The sequence below is a fragment of the Piliocolobus tephrosceles genome, chromosome 12, assembly GCF_002776525.5.
Source record: "Piliocolobus tephrosceles isolate RC106 chromosome 12, ASM277652v3, whole genome shotgun sequence".
In the NCBI taxonomy this organism is placed as follows: domain Eukaryota; kingdom Metazoa; phylum Chordata; class Mammalia; order Primates; family Cercopithecidae; genus Piliocolobus; species Piliocolobus tephrosceles.
Genome location: NC_045445.1, coordinates 61137620 through 61148927, shown reverse-complemented (window position 1 = coordinate 61148927; position 11308 = coordinate 61137620). Strand labels below are relative to the sequence as shown.

General features: G+C 35.5%; 1 pseudogene across 1 annotated transcript; it reads right to left on the bottom strand.

The window, feature by feature from the left end:
• Window positions 1-3180: 3180 nt before the first annotated feature.
• Window positions 3181-5675, bottom strand: LOC111536564 (annotated as a pseudogene). Its single transcript, XR_002729774.1, has one exon. The product of XR_002729774.1 is annotated as a peptide chain release factor 1-like, mitochondrial pseudogene (transcript).
• Window positions 5676-11308: the final 5633 nt, after the last annotated feature.

The following is an 11308-nucleotide window of genomic DNA, read 5'->3' as shown; positions in this document are numbered from 1 at the left end:
ATTACTTGAAAAGAACTGGTGCTTTAGCTACTGATTTTTTTGCCATGTGAATATGTTTATTTTGAAAGTGATTTTAATTCTTTAGCCACAATGTCCCTATATTTTTACATTATCCCATATTTTTCTATACTATTTATACATTAGATACAGAATTTGTTAGAAGTTAAAAGGAAAAAACACATTCTTTTGCTGAACAATAGCTCATTATATTTAACTTAAAAATTATTAGCTTGTTGACTATCAAAACTTGCAGCTGCTGGGAATCCCATTTATTTTTAGGTTCCAAAATAGTTCTGAGTTCTCAATAGGAAAGCCTTTTTTATAAACTATAACAAAACTCTCATCTGAAAATTAAATACTATAAAATTGACACAACTGTATCTATATTGAATGTCTTCATAATATCCAGAAACCTTCTGGGTTTTTAGAAATGACAATGAAAATAGATTTACATTCTGGCTTTATAAATCAATTTTTATTTTAGAAAATTTTGAACATATAGAGAATACTATATACAACACCACGTATTCAACATCTTTAGTATCATTTAGCCAATAATGTTCTAGTATATATCTCTAAAATTCATACCTAAAGAAAACACAGAAAACATGTTTATCACATACTAACATTTAATAATAATTTCTACAATAAAGTATCACTGAGCCTATTTCTCCAATTTCTTCATTAACATTTTTTACAGACTTTTTTCAAATCAGAATCCAAAGAGGATCTGCACATGCCATATTCCTGGAGTGTTTCCTAAGTGTATTTTACTCTATATATTCACTGTATTTGTTGGAAAAGGCCACTGGTAGTCCTGAGATCAGCAGGGATCAGCATCATCTGGGAACTTGTTAGAAATGTAAGTTCTCAGGGAACGCCCCAAACCTATTGAACCTGAAACTCTAGAGTTAAGAGTCCGGCAGTCTGCTGATGCACGTTGAAGTTTAAAACCTACTACTATAGTTCTACACACCCAAGATTTCATAGATTGTATTTTCATGATACCATTTAATATGTTGATCTATCTCCCATATGTCATACAGATTGTGGTTCTCAGGTACAATTGTTTGGTAATGAAAATTCATATATAGTGGGTTTAACTTTCCATAGAATCATATACAAAGATTCATAATGTCCTGTTGTCTCCTTTTACACTGATAAAAAGTTTGATCAGTAAGTCGTGTGTCAGCTTCATTCATCAATTCATTATTAAATTATCCATCAGCTTTTCACATAATAGTTTCAGCATTCATTTATGATCATTTCTCAAATCTGTGATTTCACTAGACTTTCCAAAATGGGAATATACTAATTCTTTCAATTTGTTATTTGTTAGCAAAAGTAATTTTTAAAAACTTTTTGCACTATTTGGCTACCCTGAGAACAATTTGTACAAGAGAAGCAGGAAAACTGCCCGACTCTTTCCTTCATTTGCCAGTTTCCAAAACTGGTTCCACAGAAACCTGCAAACTGAAGTTGTTTTTTTAACTCAACATAATTAATTCATGAATTTGCAATGTGTTTTTATCCACTGCAGTTATTACTACTTTTGATGCTCATATTATCTGAACTTTGGCTAGCAGGAAACTCTTTAGGCATCTGAATCCTTTTTACATGATGCAAATCACTTCTTTTTATAGATTCCCTGTTTTCTGGCATGACAACATGCTCCAGGCTCATTTTGCACATTTTGTTTACCACCCCCCCTTTTTTTTTTATTATTATTTCTCCAAGAATCTCTGGTTGCCTTAATTGGAAAAATCATAGAGTTCATCATTGCAAATTTGGGACAACTCATCACATATATGTTTGTCTTTTTTTTTTAGTGCAAATCAAGAAAACAGATTTACAGATTTTAGAATTTATATCATAAATTCTTACTGATATTTTCCCTTTAAAATTAGGAGTTCAGAGTATTAAGTATCTGTTTAATTATACTGAAAGCCTGAGCTTCCAATGACATTAACACAAATATTTATTTGCTTTCTCTGGCAATGTCTACACAAATCTTCAGAATAAAATGATCAATATTGTTAGTAAAAACATAATCATAAGTCAGTTTAATGTTTCTTTGCATTTTCTTTTGTCCTTAGGCTAATCCCTACTAAGGATACATAGTTAACTCATTTTAAAGTCATTTGAAATAATTATGTGAGTGTAGGCCTCCGACAAGATACACAGTTCAGACGGTATAATTTTTGTTTTTTTATTTTTAAGTATTGATTTTTCATTTTGATTTCATTTTGTTTATAATATGTAAGACAGTTATACACTACCAAAGTCAAATTTATAAGCATGGTAATCTGTCTTCCATTTCCTTCCCCTACACCTTGTCCCTACCACTTTTTATTTAGGTGAACTTTTTGCTAATTTGTTTTAGTATTACCTTATTTTTTTGTAAAGAAAAAAATAAATATGTATAGATATAGGTATATCAATTTTTCTTATTTAAGTGCAAGTTAGCATATACCATACAAATTGTTATACATGTGCCCTTTCTCACTTCATAACGTGTTTTGGATGTCATTCCATAATAGCATACAGAGGTCTTCCTTATTTCTTTTTACACTTGTACAGTATTTAATTGTTTGGCTGCTCAATCATTTTCTTAAACAGTCCCCTATTACTGGACATTCAGATTGTTTCCAGTTGTTTGCAATGACAAAACCAGTGCTGTAAAAAATAATTATGTGGATACATATTTTTATATACTTTTTTTTAATTTGTAAAGAACAGAAATGTATTTCTCACAGTTCTGGAGGATGGGAAGTCTAAGATCAAGGAGCTGGCACTTGTTGACTAGGGCTTTCTTGCTGTGTTCTCACATACAGAAGGCAAGCTAGCAGGATGCTCCCTGAAGCCTCTTTTATTAAGGGCCTTCATCCCAGTCCTGAGAGAATCCCTCATGGCCTAGTGATCTCTTAAAGGGCCCACCTCTTGATGCTGTCACATTGGCAACGCTTGAATTTGAGGGGACACATTCAAGCCATAGCAAACTGAACATTTCTCCCATGCAAGATAGCACCATGTTCTTTGTCAGTAGGTATTGGTAGAGGGGCACTGCAGAATAAAGGGGCTTCTCTTGCTTCTAAGATGATACTGTGACAGTTAATTTTATGTGTCAACTTGACTGGGCCACAGGGTGCCTAGCTACTGGGTCATACTTTTTTTGTTTTAAGAGATTTAACTTCTGCTCTGATTTTCCAATTATAAGGTCAAACATTATGCTAGGTGTTTCTGTGAGGGTGTTTTTACATGAGATTGACATTTAAATCAGTGAACTTTGAGTAATGCAGACTGCCCTCCTCAATGTTAGTGGGCTTGATCCAGTCAGGTGAAGGTTTGAGGAGAAAAAATGACTGTCCTCTTCCAAGAACAAGAGGATCCTCCAACAGATACCTTTGGACTGGACCTGCACCATCAGCTTTCCTGGGTCTCCAGCCTCCTGCCTCACACTCCAGCTTTTGGACTTGTTAGACTTAATAATAATCACACAAGCCCATCCTTTTAAGGGAGTTTGTCTGGAGAATCTTGACAAACACAAACATCTACTGAGAGTTCCTGTCCAAGTTTTGCTCACACCCTAGCAAGAGGCTTCTGGCTTACCAGTAGAGGGTGTGAGGTTCTTTGCGTGTAAGACCTGATCCACCAGCTGTACACCAGCTCTGGCCCAAGGCAAGACAGGGAATTTCCCCATCACTGAGTAGGCTATAGCCACTCTCTCTCCATTAGGCCTGACTTCACCATGGGTAAGGAGAGCCCCTTTCAAGGGTATTCTTAACTTGGGTACTCTCAGTCCTAGAACATCGTAGCTCTCTTTCATCCCTCTTAAAAGCTAATACCATTATCAGTTAACAGTTTTTTATATTAAAATTATCCCTGTACAAGTTAAGGTTATGGTTTCTGTCTCCTGACTAGATATCAGGATACAGTATTTACTGTCATATTTCTACTATTTTATGTTTAAAGTTTTTCATAATATTTGAACTGAATTTTTGATCATTCATTAAATACTTACACAGAACAGGACAAAGGATGATTTTCCTTTGTCTACTTATTGTAAGGAAGTGTCCAAGATTTACCACTACATCATGATTACAGGTGGTCACCAACTTATGATGGTTTTAGGATTTTTTGACTTTACGATGGGTTTATAGGGATGCAGCCCCATTTCAAGCTGAGGAGCTCCTTAGGACTTACAAATCATGCCTCTTCCATACCATGGTAAAATTGGAAAATTGTTACATCAAGCTGTCATTAAGTAGGAGGCTGCTATGTTGCTAACGTTATATGCATTTTTAACTTATGATGGGTTTACTGGGAATTAACCACAATGTAAATCGAGGACCATCTGTATATTGTATGATTTTTGCTAATGCATTGAGAGAGATCTGTGTAAATGATCTATGAGTTCAAAATACGCATATTACCTCCAACTGTGTTAACTCATGGTTTTTAAGAGAATAAGGGTATTTTCACCCTATGTGGATATGCTGTAGAATTTTTCTAAGCTACAAAAGTCTATAAATAACAAATCAACTTAAACTTTTTGGGAAATAATTTCTACTAAAGATTCATAATCGGCGTATTCCTTCAATGACTGTACAAGTTCACCCAGCAGATAATCTCCTTGCATAAAAGTTTCAAGATCATCCAGTGTCTTGCTTATTCTGTGATCTGTGACCTGGTTCTGTGGCAAATTATATGTTCTTATTTTCTCTGATCTTCCTTTACTTCCAATCTGAATTTTTCTAGCATTCTGTCTTTTGTTTCTTTTTCTAGATGCATGCTGTACAGTTTTGCACGTAACTTTGTCATAGCCAGCTCTCTATTTTTCAGTTGAGATCTCTCTTGTTGACATTCAGAAATAACACCTGTTGGAAGATGAACTATCCGGACAGCACTGTCTGTGGTATTTACATGCTGCCCCCCAGCTCCACTGGCTCGCTTAGTGTCAATTCTCAAATCTTTCGGATTAATCACGAGATTAATCTCAGTAGGCTGGGGTAATATCGCTACAGTCATGGTGCTAGTATGGATGCGGCCTTGCTTTTCTGTCTTTGGCACTCTTTGTACTCTGTGCACACCTCCTTCAAATTTCGTGTGCCTATAGGCTTCTGAACTCCCAATGCTGGCAGATGCATGTCTAAGGCCACCTATTTCACTTGGAAAATATTCCAGGGTTTCAAAATGTCGTCTTTTAAATGCAGCATATTGTTGATACATATCAAATATCTCTGAAGTAAACAACATTGCCTCCTGACCTCCAACTCCTGCAGTTACTTCCAGGATCAAATCATTTTCATCTGTTTCTTCTGAGGGAACCAAAAGTAAGATAATCTGATGCTTCAGCTGAGTTATTTCTTTTTGACACAGAGTTATTTCATTCTCTGCAAGTTTCCTTAAATCTTCATTCTCATCGTGCAGCAAGGGCTCGGTCTCCCGCAGCTCCTGCTCCTTCTCGTTCAGCAGTTTGATCACTGCCGCCAACTCCGGCCTCCTGACCTTCAAATGGGCTTCAGACCCCTCCCTGGCGCTGGAGGAAGGTCCGCAAGGGCCCGCCCCGGGCGAACAGCTCCTGCAGCGGCGGGCTACTGGAGCTCAGGGGCCGGCGGGCTGGGCCAATGGCCCCACGGGGCCAGAGCCACCGGGCAGCGCCCCACAAAAGCCGGGACAGCCCATATTTTTATATTTTTTTGCTAGATGACTTTGAGATGGATTTTTACAAGTGGACTCTGAGTCAAAAGTAAATAAATGTGTTTGGCCATTGTGATAGTTAATATTAAGTGTCAACTTGATTGGACTGAAGGATGCAAAGTATTGTTTCCGGGTGTTGCCAGGATAAATTAACATTTGCATCAGTGGGCTGGGAGAGCAAGACTCACTCTTAGGAAGACACACCCACAATGTGGGTGGGCACCATTTAATTGCCTGCCAGTGTGGCTAGAAAAATCAGGAGAAGGTGGAAGAAACTGCCTTGCTGAGTCTCCCAGTCTTCATCTTTCTTTTGTGCTGGATGCTTCCCACCCTTAAACATGAGTCCAAGTTAGATGGCTTTTGGACTCTTGAACTTATACTAGCGTCTTGCCAGGGGCTCTCGGACCTTCAGACACAGACTGAAGGCTGCACTGTTAGCTTCCCAACTTTTGAGATTTTTGGGACTTGGACTTGGCTACTACTGGCTTCCTTGCTGCTGAACTTGCAGATAGCCTATTGTGGGACTTGACCTTGTTATTGTGTGAGTCATGTCTCCTAATAAACTCCCTTTCATATATACATATATCCTATTAGTTCTATCCCTCTAGACAACCCTATCACAGCTGTCCCACAAAAATGTGATGGACTCTCACCCAAAATTTGGTTTGAATATCAAGGCTGATGGTGCCACATATGCACCAAGATGGTATAAAAAGTTCTATTACTCACACAATGAGTTTTTCTGACAAGAACAGGGCAACGTCTCAAACATGAATAAAGATGGCTTGAGAAACTGGAGAAGGAGACCCGTTTGTTTTTTATGGTAGCTGGGAGTGGGGTTAGGGTAAGAATTATTGCGTAGGGGCTAGCACTTGTGTGTTTTGAACTTCCTACTGACACCAAAGGTAAGAGCATCGAGGCTTCCTCATCAGCTTGCCCAGATGTGTGTGGAAGGGCAAGTGGGAGTGGTGAGGCTTAAAAGTTGTCTGCTGTCCATTACAAAAAATTGAGTCACACTCTTTTTGTTACATCTTGACAAATTCTACTCCAAAGTGGTTGTACCCTTTTGTAGTTCAGATTGCCTATTTTTTCCATAGCTTTGCTAAACAAACAAACAAACAAACAAAACTACGTGGTCAGGCTTTTGAATTGTTAACAATCTGATAAGTGAGAAATGGAATGACCATGTAATTTTAATGTTAGTGTATTCTGTGAGGTTGTATACATTTTTATATGTTTAAGCTGTGGCTAATATGCTCTTATGCCTATTTTCTATAAGGCTATTGATGGTTTCTTCTCTTTTTTTACAAGCTCTTTGTATATTACTGACACTATTTTTCTGTTATATAACTTACATAATTTTTTTCATTTATTTTTTTGCTGATGGTGTTTTCTTTCTGACAAAAGATTTTTCAATTAAATGTTATCAAATGTATTACTATTTTCTCTTACAGAATCTGAATTTTGGTCTCTGTTAAGAAAATAACTCTTCTAAATTTGCATCTGAGATTATTATACATTTTTCTGTACTTTATTCATCCATTAGGAATTCTATATTGTCTCTATTAATCTCCTCCTAGTAATATCTGTGTATTTTAACACTGTTTAAATAAAATAACACATAAAACTAAAAGTGGAATTGTCCAGTCTTCATAATAAAATCCATCAATTACTTTGGTAAAATGGGTCTAGAAATCAGATAGAGCTCAGCAATAATAAGAAAACTGATTAATCGTGCCCATGTGACTCATTTTACGTTAAACCTAATGGTTTATTTAACTAACAGCCAGTGTCTCCTTTTAGGATGATTTGAACAGTAATTTAGTGTAATTTGAGTTGATAAAGTACTGATGATATAACAGAAAGATCTGGGTTCATCAATTGGTAGCTATATTTAAGGAAAGATGATTTCCTGGCATTCCCAAATTCTGTACTTTCGAGGGATTCTGTTCCCTAAAGTGAATGTGGTATAAAGAAGCTGTCATTAAATCCTAATAATTCAAGGAAACCCAATCTTATATAACTTGCCAAGGAATACACAGCCAAATAGTATTCAATCTCTGAGGGAAAACAGCTGTGTTTTGATGTTTTGCATATACTTTTAAAGTAAAACAAAAAATATTTGCTTAAACTGTCCTTTTAGATGCTCAGAGTACTTATTGTTTCAAAAGTTTTTTTTTTTTTTTCTAAAACACGATGCAGTATGTTCTTTTGCTTTAAAGCAGATATTCAGTAATTTTGACCTGGTATTATAAAAATCTACTTTTGAGTCACCTAGCTTCAGAATTCACCTAAACAGCTTACATCTGAAAAGCACACTTACACAACTGAACTGAGTTACATTACAACAAACCTCTTCTACTAGCATTCTCCTTTAAGAGCAAGGAAAAAAATGAAGTTTGGCAACGTGATTTAACAGCTGCATATAGTATTTATGCTAAAGAAATCACATAGCAGATTTTCAATTACCTACAGAAGGAGGTCCAAGGAGAGCACACAATTAAGCTACACAGATAATCATCTCAACCATGAGTTTCAACCATCTGAGCTGTTAGTAATTGACCAATTTTTATTTCACTACTACCCTGGCTGTTCTCCCCAGGAACACTGCAAGAGATATTCAATAATGAGGAACAACTGTGAATTATTAATAACTTGAACTATTCCATATACTGAATGAATATTGCATATTAATTCTTCTTAAATGAGAAACATGATATATTAATGAACAACAAGAGATAGAAATTGTTGATAGGACAAAGTTAAAATAAACACTTTGCTTGAAGGATAGAAAGGAGCTTATGTGGGACGGAGCAGCATACTCAAGGGACAAACAGCTAAACATTCCCATAATTTCTTCCACAATAAAATAATGCAATCTTTTCATGAACACACTGTATTTTCTATGTTTCTATACCCTGAAAGCATTATATGAAATGGTCATTGACATATGAAGACTCAGAAATAATCATGTGACTATTATAATTTATAGGAAATGTTGAATGGACAGTTTTAAAAAATTTTGTAGTGTTTCTGTGATCCATAATACATGGCTATCTTGAAAGTTAGCAATTACTTCTTGCACTTTTCTTCTGCTTGTGAAAACTTCAAATTAATTCTTTTTCTAGTATTTAGTTCATCCTCCAAATAATTACTTAACTTTTATCAGCAGCATCTTTTTATTTTATTTTAATTGGATCATGATACTATGCCAAAGAGTGACTTAAAAATCTTTCAGTGTCAGAAATGTAATAAGGAGTGGTGGAAATTATGCTAAACCATATTTTACTACAAAGATCATGGTTTCATTTCCAAAATGCCACTGCTGCTCTGTTGCAGATAATTATTTCCATTAAAAAATGTAAGGCCAAGTTTTGATTTGTGTCAAGCTTCAGAATTGTTAATAATCTGATAACTGAGAAATGGAATCACCATGTAATTTTAATATTAATATATTTTGTGAGGTTGTATACATTTTCATATGTTTAGCTGTGGCTAATATGCTCTTATCTTATGCCCATTTTCCTATAAAGCCGTTGCTATTTTCTTCTCCTTTTTTTTACAAGCTCTTTGTATATTATTGATATTAACTATTTTTCTGTTATATAATTTACATGATTTTTAATTTTTTTTTTTGCTGATGGTGTTTTCTTTCTGACAAAAGATTTTTTAAATGTTATCAAATTTATTAGTATTTTCTCTTACAGTATCTGAATTTTAAGAGGAAAATAGTCATTTCTCATAGGTAATAGATTAAAGCATCCTTGCCTTCTACTACTGGTATTGTGTTTCATTTAACATTTCAATCTCTGATCTACTTGAAACACATCAGCGTGTATGGTGTGAGGAACAGATCAAATTTTGACTTTTGTGTTTTGCTGTTGTGTAGTTCCAACACCACTAATTTAAAAAGCCCATCTTTTCTCTCAACTGTTGTGAGATGTCATATTTGTCATATATAACTTTTTTTTATTACTTGATTTTTTTTTCTGGTCCACTGATCCATGTATCTATGTATATGCAAATACTCCACTGATTTAATAAAATAAACATGATAATATATTTTGACATTTGGTAGGATTTACCCTCCTATCAACATTGCTATTTTTCAAGGTCCTCCTAAGTATTCTTACTTGTTGGTTTTATCAAATGAATCCTAAAACCTAGGTTCAAAAATGCTTGATGGTATCTTTATTGGAATAGTCTTACATTTAGGTAACTCAAGGAAAATTGACATAATAATGTTGATTCTTTATTTTCAAGACCACAGCATTCTACTAATTTTGTACCACTAAAGATATCAGAACTGCTTTTGTAAAAATTATAACTGAGACAATTTTTACAGTGAAAGAGGTATGACCTAACTGACTCCACCTTGCTTCAAACCTCAAAGTTGTCTGTCTTCATTCTTGGAGCATAGGCCAAACTATCTTTGGGAGAAACTTAGTTTATGGTTTAGCTTTGAAACAAAGACAATAGTTGTCCTTTTCCAAAACAGATTCCCTTCCTGCCTGGGTACTACACTGCCTTTGCAAGACTAACAAATCAGTCATAAAATTAGAAATTATGGTTTAGGAATCATGCAGCTGGAGGCTGCAAGATTCTTAACCTCCCCAGATTGCTCCTGGAGATAACATCACTATTGTGAAATGTAAGATCACCGCTTAACGTATTTTGCAGACGTTGCCTTCAATGTACCAGCAAACACTATCCAGATTAATCAACTAGCTTGTCTAGTCTTGTGGCCACTCATCCAGGAACTGACTCAGGTCAAGAGGACAGCTTCGACTCCCTAAGATTTCATCTCCAACCTAACCAGCCAGAACTCCTGTCAAATTATCTTCAAAAACTCCAGTCCCTGAATTCTCAGGGAGACTGATTTCAGTAATAATAAAACTTTGGTTTACTACACAGCTGGCTCTGTGTGAATTACTCTCTCTCTCTCTTGCAGCTCCCCTGTCTTAATAAATCAGCCCCGTCCAGACAGTGGGCAAGGTGAATCTGTTGGGTGGTTACAAGACTATTACAGTAAGTCCTCACTTTATGTCTTTGATAGGTTCATGGAAACAGCTACATTAAATGAAACAATGTATATAACAAAACCATTTTTTTCTCTTTACCATTATGTTATTCAAGGACCTGCTGTATGTTGTTTCACTTAATATTGTACTTTCCAAGAACCTATCCATGATATTGACAACATACATTACCTATAAACATGGAGTTTAACATGAATAGTGTGTGTTCTACATGAGGGAAGGAGAAAGAACCACACATTTGGTAACAACAAGAGGGCAATCCTGCATGAACTTCTTTGGCCACGTATATTCCGTTTTCCTCTATTTCTGGGAACACGGGGGAATCGTTTTTCCATCTCTTGCAGTTTAGTGGGATTATCTGCTACGATGACATACGCATGTATTTTGACTAATACATAGGAACTGTATATTTTCTTTTTATAAACCTGGTGCCCTGTACATTGTATAGACAATTAGAAAATAGGTATTAAAAGAATAAAAGTAATCATATTAGAAATTCCAGCAGTATTATCCCATGGCCTCACATAATTTTTCCATTGTAAATATAGCTAAGCATGCAAAGTTGTATT